Source organism: Octopus bimaculoides, chromosome 10 (genome assembly GCF_046866305.1).
Source record: "Octopus bimaculoides isolate indiv1 chromosome 10, ASM4686630v1, whole genome shotgun sequence".
Classification (NCBI taxonomy): Eukaryota; Metazoa; Mollusca; class Cephalopoda; order Octopoda; family Octopodidae; genus Octopus; species Octopus bimaculoides.
In genome coordinates this window covers 26,107,859-26,118,787 of record NC_142937.1, presented here as the reverse complement: position 1 = coordinate 26,118,787, position 10,929 = coordinate 26,107,859, and positions in this window count along the sequence as shown.

Sequence of the window (10,929 nt, the reverse complement as noted above, 5' to 3'; positions counted from 1 at the left end):
ACTAGAGGAGAAGTTTAAGGTGTGGAAGCAAGGACTAGAATCGAAGGGCCTTAGAGTCAACCTAGCAAAAACCAAAATCCTAATAAGTAGGAAGGTAGATAAAACACAAACCCCTTCAGGTAGATGGCCCTGCTCAGTATGCAGTAAAGGAGTAGGTAGTAACTCTATAAGATGTACCCGGTGCAAGCTATGGACACATAAGAGGTGCAGCAATATCAAAGGCAGATTAACTAGGAAGTTAGTTTTTGTATGTGGCAGATGTTCAGGTGCAATAAACACTGTAAACAAACAGGAAACAACTTCTATCTCATTCCAGGGAGAAAAACTAGAGGTAGTCGATAGCTTCCGCTATCTGGGTGACCAAGTTAATAGTGGGGGTGGGTGCGCTGAAAGTGTAACTGCTAGAATAAGAATAGCCTGGGCCAAGTTTAGAGAGCTCTTACCTCTGCTGGCGACAAAGGGACTCTCACACAGAGTAAAAGGCAGAGTAAAAGAGTTACTCAGAGTAAAAGAGTTCCAACTCTGTCTGTTTTTTATGTTTTTATTTATATTCTTGTAAAATTTATGTGGGATATAGAATATGGAATATATAATATATAATATAAAAAAAGATGGATGGTACAATGAAATGAAGTATTGAACGTCTTATTGAATATATGGAATATGTCTTATTGAATATATGAAATATTGAGTGTTCAATATAAAGGATTAAATATATAAATATATAAAGGCGAATACGTATTTTCTATACCTTGTGGTATTATATTTCCATTCCATAAACTTTACAACCGGAATGAAATTGAGAGAAAATGCAAAGAAAAGGACTTTATTAAGAAATTCAAACCTACTCTTAACAAACAATGATTAAATTTATCCTACTTGGGGTTTTAAAATCTTATCCCTATAACTAAAACACAAAAGATCTATCAAATGTCATCATTTCTAAAAATAAACTTGGCATCAACTCTAAAAATAGCCAAACACATACTGCTGCTGTCCAAAGGAATTGGTATAAAAGACAGAAAACCAGCCAGTCTATTACAGTCTATTACAGTCTGTCATACCGGCCATGATGAAATACCACAAGGTATAGAAAATACGTATTCGCCTTTATATATTTATATATTTAATCCTTTATATTGAACACTCAATATTTCATATATTCAATAAGACATATTCCATATATTCATTAAGACATTCAATACTTCATTTCATTGTACCATCTATCTTTTTTTATATTATATATTATATATTCCATATTCTATATACCACATAAATTTTACAAGAATATAAATAAAAAACATAAAAAACAGACAGAGTTGGAACTCTTTTAAATAAAATAATATTTCCTCTATACACGATCATACAAAACCCTTTTTTTTGTATTTATTTTTACTCATATATATATATATGTATATATATATATATATATATATATATAAACAAATAGTAAATGAGTATATGCATATATACGTACAGGTATGTGCATACCGACATCCACCTGTATGTATAGGTGCATATCTGGGTACAGGACATTGCAAACAAAACGTAAACGAGAAAACACACAAGCCACATAGAGAACATTCTACTTCATCAGCTACCCACGTTTTAACACCGGCGTTTCGACGAGCTTGGGCAGGACGCATCGTTAAAACGGCTCATCCCATGGACCGATACATACATACATACACACACACACACACACACACACACACACACACACACACACATATATATATATATATATATATATATATATATATATATATATATATATATATTTAAAAAATCAAAATAAACAACATGGATTTTAAAGATTATTGCAGTACGCACGTTTCATGTTACTCCATTTATTTAAGTAATGCGAGCATTACATTAAATGCAATATGTAGAGCAATCTTCAGCTGCACAAAAATGTAGAAAATTACAGTAGAATAGACATATTATAATTGTGGCAACATTTAAAATCCAAATGGAAAGAAGAATACATAAAAATCCAACTTGACATAGCCAAGGCTAGCAGGCTAGTAATTAGTTCTAGGTAGAATTCTAGCTGTCTCTGATTTTATTGTCTCTTATTTACTGGTTATAGTATAAGGGGCAATCACTTCTAAGGAAAGGGAATTCAAAATAGTTTTCTGAGCCCAATATATATGATATTCTTAAACTTTACACCTTATCTATGGCCTTTGAATTCAAAATTGACACTAATTCAGGGTTTTTGTATAAACTAATTACATTTTTATTATTAACAATTTTATTATTAACATACTTCTTATTATTAACATATTAATTAAGCTAATATTGATATGTATAAATTTCCCATACTTAGTATATGTAAAACAATACTGATGCTTTATTCAGACTAAAGAAAAAGCCCTGTTGACCTAAATGCTTAAGGTTGAATTCCCTTCCAGATATTACCCTCGCTTTCACATCTATAAAGCACTTAGCTTTACAGTGTTTCTTGGCCCGTTGTCTCTCTAGCAAGTAGCCTCATGATTCCAGGTTCAGTCCCACATGATTCCAGGTTCAGTCCCAACCACATGATTCCAGGTTCAGTCCCACTGTGTAGCACCTTGCACTAGTGTCTTCTACTAGTGTTAGTGTGTGTGTGTGCGCGCGCGCATATACACACAAGTTATCAATAATAATGATAATAGGAGTGAAGTTTAACAATTAATTACACGTGTATTTTTACCTGATACTTCTAACACTGGCAAAAGTATATTCTTTTCTACTTTAGGCACAAGACACGAAATTTTTGGGGAAAGGGCCAGTCGATTAGATCGACCCCAGTACGCAACTGGTACTTAATTTATCGACCCCGAAAGGATGAAAGGCAAAATCGACCTCGGCGGGATTTGAACTCAAGATTATCATATGACAACGCTATCATTGATATAGACTGAACAAGGGAAATAAATCCAAGGAGATTTATCTCCCTTCAAAGAACGGTAAAAAAAAAAAAAGAGGTGAGGAGAGGGAGTGACAAAGAAAGACAGAAACAGAGAGGGGGAGGAGGGAGAGAGCAGATACATTACCAACAATATTCAAAGTTTGTACAAAATGTGTATCTTATGTATGTGTGTGTATGCATGTATGTATGTATGTCAATATGTATGCATGCATGCATGTATGTATTTATGATTGTATGTATGTATGTATGTATGTGTGTATGTATGAATATATGTATGTATGTAGGTAGATAGGATGCAAACAAGTGTATGCATGTATGTACAAATGTATGCATTTATGTATATATGTGTAGGAATGTGTGTATATGTAGTTGAATGTGTATGTACATATACATATGCTTTTATGTATGTATGTATGTATTTCTTTGGGATTTTTCATTTTAGAATTCAAAGCTGGTCATGAACAGATTGGCCAGGCTCTTTTGTTTAACTGAAGACAATTCTTTGAGTTTTTGGGTACCTGGAATAGTTACCGTATACATAAATATGTTTGTATCATGTTTATGTGTGGGTGCATGTGGATAAACTTATTCTCATGTAGTGGGTCACATGAGAAGACAAATACATGTGCTTCGTTATTGTTTATGGCTATGTTCCATATGTACATGTGAGTGTGTGCCTGCAATTCAAACCTGGAACCTCAGAGGGAGAATCCCTGGAATGTTTTACAAAGAATGTCTTCTGTATCATAACTGATTGTATTTGCAGAATGTGAATCAGTCTGTTCTGTTTTTCTTGGAGAAACTCCAAATTTCTAGGTTTTTATGCAGATTTGCTATTACATAGATCAATACAACTACGATAATGGGAAGAAAGGAAAATTTATAGCTTGGATATAAATGGATATAAGAGTAACAGGTTCTCTGTGTGTGTGTGTGTGTGTGTGTGTGTGTGTGTGTGTGTGTGTGGTCTCTTCTATTTTTTAATTATTATAAATCTTCCACTGAGGAGGGCGCTGGTTTCCAACAAAGAAACAAAGCTCGTATGCATGTATGTATGTATGTATGTATGTATGTCTTTGTATGTATTTATGCATAAATGTGTATGAATGTGTGTGTATGTATATTTGTTTGTAAGTATGTATATATATATTTATGCATATATGTGTATGAATGTGTGTGTATGTATGTATGTATGGATAGATATATGTATGTAGGTAAGTCTGTCTGTATGTATGTATTTATGCATGAATGTGTGTGTATGTATTTTTGTATGTAAGTATGTATATATATATGTATGTATATCTGCACATATGTACTTAGCTATGTGTGTATGTATTTATGTATGTGTGTATGCATGCATGAATGTATGTCTATTTATGTATGTGTGTATGCATGCATGAATGTATGTGTATTTATGTACGCACATGTATTTGTGTATGCATGTAATGTTATGTAATGTCTATGTGTATACACATATGAATGTATGCTTTCACGTATTTGCATATGTATTCATGCATGCATGTATCTATGTATGTATGCATGTAATTATGTGTAAGTTCCCACCGAAATAAGCATACACTGCATTAGTGTGTGTATATATCCCCACCACCACCACCACCATCATCGTCGTCGTCGCCACCAACATTATCATTACCATCACCACCATTGCCATCATCATCACCACTTGCTCAATAATTCAGTTATTGCCAAGAGACAGGCATCGAAGAGCAAACAGACTTCAAAGGAAACTTCTTCTAAAATGACGTCATGGCACTAAACTTCTTCACCATTAGGTGGTTCTGAATGGGAATCAGATTGGAACCATTGTAGAATGGATTTAGAATGGATGCTGTGGGCAACGTTTGAGTAGAAATCTCTTGATGTGCATGGAGAAGTATATTGATTTCCTCATGTATATGCGTGGGAGTATATACATACACATATTATGTATATATGTGTATGTGTGCGTGTATGTATATATACACATGTATACACCCACACACACACACATGCATATAAATATATATTTTTAGTGCAGAAACTGGTCCATGTGAGTCCAAATACTTAAATGTACGTTAGGAGATTTTATTAACCTGATCTGCTTTCGGTTGATTTCTGTAGCTATCATCAGTGTATTTTGGCGATTTAAATAAGAGTTTTGGCTGTTATTTCTAGCAGGTAGACATACTTAGTATGTCCTTTGATTAATTTTAATCTTTCAGCTATTTAATGCTTTCCTTGGGCCTGCAATCACCTATATTATTGATTCTGTTATCATTTTTTAGAATAGCCATTCCAGATAATAACAAAATTAATGATATCTTAGTAAAATAAATTTTCAGGAATTATTTTTCTTGTGAATTGTTTGCCCTTGTATCGATTGTATATTAATTGAATATTGAATATCAAAACCCTGTACAGGAGTGTTTGCACCTGATATTCCTGCTGCGTGTGCAGACAATGCAACCCAGCTGAGTGAAGAGATCCACTCTTGGTAATTCAGACATGTACTTTATATAAAACATATCTTTTATAGTATTTCCAAAGTGCAGATTCCAAGGTAAGTGAATAAGATATAAATGAGTGACGAAGATGTACAGGTGTCAATTCGTTACGGCCGCTTCAAGCGATTCCTTTAATTGATTAATGAAAACATTACATCATTTAAAAGCACCTGTTCTCGTCAGATGACCACATAGACTTCAAACATAAGGGATAAAAACCAATGCTTTAACATATTCACATCAATAATGGAACGCAAAATATTTACATTGTTTCTGTTATCATATCTCTGGCAGAATATATCATCAGCTAACATCTGTACAACATGCTGGCATGGGTTGGATGGTTTAACAGGAGCTGACAAGCCAGAGAGCTGCACCCGGTACCAGGTCATCTGTTTTGGCATGGTTTCCACCACTGGATGTCCTTCTTAACATCAACCCCTTTACAAAGAGTACTGGGTGCTTTTATGTGGTGTCGGCACAGTGGCACATTTTGTGTGGTGCTGGCACAGGTACTTTTATGAGGCACCTGCATGGGTACTTTTTATGTGACACCAGCATGTGCGCCTTTTATGTGCTTGCAACACAGGTGCTTTTTTTTATGTGGTATTGAAAGCATGTGTGGGTGAGATGGGGGAGGTTGTGAAGGAGGAACATGATCCCTTTTGTTCATTTCCAAGTATTTTTTTCCAATTTTGTGGTTAAAAAAAGATCTTTTATTTTCTACCTGCTAATTCCTATGCAGTTACAACTTTTGATAAAAGGTTTTCTAACATTGTTCACGTCCAAAACTTTTTTGTTGACCGGATGTTGTGCATTTGTGTGTGTGTGTGCATGCATGTGTGTGTATGAGTGTGTGAGTGTGTGTGCGTGCATGCATGCATGTGTGTGTGCATGAGTGTATGTGTGTGTATGTGCTTGTTTGTATTCATAAATAATTTTTTTAAAAATTGAACTGTGCATGAATAGATTGAGCTGAACTTATAAACCTTCGTGAGAGAGAGAGAGAGAAAGTGAGAGAGAGAGAGAGAGAAAGTGTGTGTGTGTGAGAGAGAGAGAGAGAGAGAGAGAGAGGGAGAGAGAGAAAGTGAGAGAGAGAGAAAGTGAGAGAGAGAGAGAGAGGGAGAGAGAGAGAGAGAGAGAGGGAGAGAGAGAGAGAGAGAGAGAGAGATGTAGGTCATCCTGCATTGTGCAGAAGCGTTGAAAACCATAAAAGTAACTGAGTGAAATAATTGCAAACTAGAAGCCATTTCCTTATTGTGATGTGAAGGTCTTTTTACACACTTTAGATACAATTACGAGAAAAAGAAGCATGTGTTATTGTCATTTTTTTCTCATTGAAATAAATAAAATATGAAATCAGAGTTTTTTGATAAACACACACACACACACACACATACGTACATATGCATGCACATCACACACACACATCACACATGCACAAACGCACGCACACATGCATCATACACACACACACATCACACATACAGATATGCACGCACACACATACATCACAAACACATGCACAGACATCACACACACACATATGCACACACACACACATTTATCATTCCAATAAGTATACATACATTCCCATGTTTTTTATCTTTAAACATTTGGCACAGATTTATTTGTTTTTGCTTTTGTGTGTGTCTTAATTTTCTCGTTACAGTTGACAGCATTGTTATTAGTCTAGATTAATTCTCTTTCTGACTTTGTATCCTGTCTTCTACATTATTTTCACTTCAATCACATTATTTCAGGAGTGAATGGTAGCAAGTGATTTGATTGGTTGAAAATATTAAGTTAATCTGGTTTTGATCAAACACTACCATATTGATGTGACAAGTGACTCCATTTCAATTCTGCACTTCAATGTTTACATTCAGTATAAATATAAAGACAATGCAGGTTAGCTACTCTTGTTATGAGTAGTTTATCTCATTGGTAAACCACATTGTGAAAAGACTTTCTGAATCCAATGAAAATGAATGATAACCTAAATGTATTTCCATAGACTCCAGCAATTGCCCACATAATGGATATTGCTTGACCAAAGGAGTAGTATATAGAGCCAAAATCCAAGTCAATAACAGACTTATATACCAAAGTTATACCTGGGCAACACAAGACATTACCTGCACAAGTATTCATTTAAATATCAAGGGCAATAGACCCTCAATGAGTCTATCTAAAGACATATGGTGTTGGTTTGTCTACATCCCTGTAACTTAGTGGTTTAGCAAAGGAGACCAGCACTAAACTTTAAAAAAAAATCTAAGTCCTGGGTTGATTTGTTCAACTAAATCCTTCAAGTCAGTACTCCAGCATGACCATAGTCCAAGTAGCCTAATGGTTAGGGTGTTGCATGCATGATTGCTAGATGATGAGTTCAATTTCTGGACCAAGAGGCACATTGTGTTCTTGAGCAAAACACTTCATTTCACATTGCTCCAGTCCACTCAGCTGTAAGTGGGTGCCACCCTGTGACGGACTAACCTTCTGGTCAAGGGCAATGTTGGCCTGCTCACCTATCAAGAGGTCAGAAACTGAGGCCAGTGAAGTCGACAACATTCTCTGACAACCACTTCTGAGTCTTTCCGGTGGGATGGCAAGGAGTCAAATCCTGCTGCCACACATATGATCTTCCAGCAGCAACCCTCTCCAACCAGGGATTGATCAGAGTCTCCAGCAGCTAAACACAGCTGTCTGAATTGAGCTTAAGGCCCTGTTCAAAGTTGTGGGGATAAACTCTGATGTTCAGATGCAGTCAGAATGCCTGTTGTGTCCATTCCTACAAGCCACAACATCGCGGCATCTATTGCAGTTGTCCCTATCATACCTTACAGCTTTTACAGTGTTCACAGAGCATTGAGCATCAGTCATGATGTCAGCATTTTGATACTCATCACAAATTGTCATGATACAGGTAAATCTTTCCCAATATTCAGATGGCTTCTAGTCATCTCAGGTATGTTTTTCTGAACTGCAACTTTAATCATAATGCTCTCCAACACGGTTGACTGGTTACCAATTCATCAAACTGTTCCTGAACAAAAGAGACATAAAAAAAAAATTATCAAATTTAGCCTAAACACTCTGTGTATTTAGAGATCTTTTATCTTTTACTTGTTTCAGTCATTAGACTGCGGCCATGCTGGGGCACTAGCTTGGAGAATTTTAGTCAAACAAATCGACCCCAACATTTAACTTTTTTTCTTAAGCATGATACTTATTCTGTATGTCTCTTTAGTCAAATCACTAAGGGAGCATAAACAAACCATCACTGGTTATCAAGCAGTGGTGGGGGACAAACACAGGCACAGAGACATGCACACATAGATACATACAGTGGGACTGAACCCAGAGTCATGTGGTTGGGAAACAAATTTCTTACCATGTCTTTGCCTATATGATTAATTTTCTCTTGAATGAGCTTTGTGTTTATTGGAACATTACATCTTGTCTAATTGTCAAGCCACACACTCAGGAGTCATTCCATTTTTAAGATTCTCTTTAAATCTATGAAAAAATAAAAAGCAATATTCAGGCAGTCAATGGAGTAACTTTTCATCAGTGATTTTAATATGCAAATTATTACACCTCTCACACCTTTGAAACTAGCATTTATTAACAACAGAATGTAAAACACCTTCTCACTTGAACAACCATTGTATTTAGCAGAACATTACATCCTGTCTGATTGCCAAGCCATACACTCAGGAGTCATTCCATTTTTAAGTCTCACTTGAGATTTATGAAAGACACTTATTCTATCAGTATCTTTTGCTGAACCACTAAGTTACGGTTCTAGGTAAATTCCACCAGGTAAATTTAACCATAAGTAAATTCCACCATGGTAAATTTAACCATAAGTAAATTCCACCACGGTATATTCCACCATGGTAAATTCCACTCATGGACAGACTTCCAACATAAGTTGCTCCCACTAATAATGACCGTGGTCAGTTTCTCTAGACTGTGGGTCAATACCTATGTTATTTAATCTGTCTGTCTCTCAAGTCTTAAGAAGAGAGAGAGAGAGGGTCTGAAGGTGAGATAGAAAATAATCTTTATAATCTACTTGAACTGAGATGGGATCACTTTAATATACTCCCATTGAGCAAGAATTTATGAAAAGACTCACCACAAAATTTCAAAATTTAAGCACACATTTTATTGTAACAATAGGATAAAAAAATAACAGCGAGTACATTATGAAGCAGAGTTAGGATAAGAAAGTTTTAATTTATTTTAAAAAAAAATTGTGGGCAATACTTCTTCAAAAATTGCAGAGGGTTTTCATTTTGATATTCCTGAACTTCTTCAGTCACACACCAATAATTTGATGAGTCTTCTTTTTGTTGTTGCTGTTGAGTCTCCACGTTGAATGTAGTTGTTTCTGTTTTGTAAATATTGTATAATATTTTTATCTCTCATTGAGTATTTGCTTTGTTTTATAAATTTCAATGAGTCTCTTTTTGATACTTCTTCCTCATTCAGCTGTTTTCACCTTGTGTTTATTTGTGTGGTTGTTCCTTAATTATTTTTCCCCCCTCATATTTTTTTTTTTTGTGTTCATTCATATTATTGATATTATTTTTTATGCATTCTTTTTTATTTCCATAATATTGTAACCCATATAATAATAATAGTAATAATAATTTTACCTATGGTGAAATTTACCATGGTGGAATATACCATGGTGGAATTTACCGTGGTGGAATTTACTGTGGTGAAATTTACCAGTCACCTAAGTTACAGGAATGTAAACAAACCAACACCAGTTGTCAAGCAGTGGTGAATGACAAACACAGTCACAAAGACACACACACATATTATCATCATCATCATCATTGTTTAACGGCCGTTTTCCATGCTGGCATGGGTTGGATGGTTTGACTGGAGATTGGTGAACCAGATGGCTGCACCAGACTCCAATCTGATCTGGCAGAGTTTCTACAGCTGGATGCCCTTCCTAACACCAACTCCTCCGAGAGTGTAATATATACAACATACAACAAACTTCTTCCATCAACCAAATCCATGCTCAAGGCTTTGGTTGGTCTGAGGCTATAGTAGATGACACTTGCTCAAGGTGACACACAGTGGGAGTGAACCCAGAACCATGTGGTTGGGAAGTAAGCTACTTACCACACAGCCTTACCTGCACCTATCTCTAAAAGAATACAAAAACAGGTTGGTCATAGCTGGAATATCCTTGATCATAAGTCTGCTCGATCAGCGCTTGCCTGGTATTAAACAACAACAATAACAACAACATTAGCATCCGTTAAGGTGGGGGTGGGGGCAGTGAGACGGGATATGCTGAGGTATTTTGGAATGATGAATAATTTCCCTAATGTTTCCCAGACCCCAACAACGCTAATCGTGGGAAAGTTCACCCCAAAGTCACAAAGTTAAAATTAATGACCAACTCACAATTCTATCTTCACAGCATCTTTAATGAATAAATCGTTAAATAAAATTAGCAGTTGTTGCTGC